Source organism: Monopterus albus, unplaced genomic scaffold (assembly GCF_001952655.1).
Source record: "Monopterus albus unplaced genomic scaffold, M_albus_1.0 scaffold5113.1, whole genome shotgun sequence".
Lineage (NCBI taxonomy): Eukaryota > Metazoa > Chordata > Actinopteri > Synbranchiformes > Synbranchidae > Monopterus > Monopterus albus.
In genome coordinates, this window is record NW_018132977.1 from 1 (window position 1) to 803 (window position 803).

At 47.2% G+C, this 803-nt stretch overlaps 1 long non-coding RNA gene across 3 annotated transcripts; it reads left to right on the forward strand.

Annotated features, from left to right (window-relative positions):
- Positions 1-6: 6 nt before the first annotated feature.
- LOC109954250 (uncharacterized) lies at positions 7-803 on the forward strand. Of its 3 annotated transcripts, none has more exons than XR_002274059.1 (4): positions 7-106; positions 193-374; positions 461-671; positions 761-803. It is a non-coding gene; the product is annotated as an uncharacterized LOC109954250 (long non-coding RNA). The 3 variants fall into 3 exon arrangements; XR_002274060.1 differs by having other exon boundaries at positions 198-374; XR_002274058.1 differs by having other exon boundaries at positions 7-374.

The following is an 803-nucleotide window of genomic DNA, read 5'->3' on the forward strand; positions in this document are numbered from 1 at the left end:
CCCATTTGGCTGAGGTTCTACGCCGCCGCCACCATCGTCACTAAAGCTATCGACTTGTGGCATAATCCTCCTCTCACAATGATTATGAGCACCCAGGCCCAATGAGGTGGTGTTTTTGATCAATGTCATTTTCATCATATTTGCACTTATTTTTTTAATTGGAATTAAATTGTTTATTGTGATATTCTTTAGAGCAGCTCAGGAGGAGAGGGACAGCACCTCACTGAGTGATGATGCGGTCCCGTAGCAGGAGTCTCCCGACTCCTGCTACTTTGAGGAGGCCTCCAGTCTCCTCCACCTTGGCCCCCCCCTTCATCCCCGCCCCATTTGGGAACAGCAGCCGCACCAGCAAGAAGATCAAAAGGAGCAAGCAGGTGGTGTTTTTGATCAATGTCATTTTCATCATATTTGCACTTATTTTTTTAATTGGAATTAAATTGTTTATTGTGATATTCTTTAGAGCAGCTCAGGAGGAGAGGGACAGCACCTCACTGAGTGATGATGCGGTCCCGTAGCAGGAGTCGGAGGCAAAAACAGTTGTCAGAGGAGAGCAGCAGCAACAGCAACAGGTGAAGAATGAGGAGCAGGTTCTGGATGATGATGATGATGAGCAGCTATGCCCATCAGATGTGCCTGCACCAGTGGCAGAGCCATGCCAGAGGGTCTCCAAGGTTAGTGAGTGAGTGAGTGAGTGAATTAAATTGGCTGACACTAGTGACAAAGTTACATGATTAAGCTTTTTCTTTCTGTGTTTTTTCAGGACAGCAAAAGAGTTTGCAGAGGCGAGCAGCACCAGCACGAGG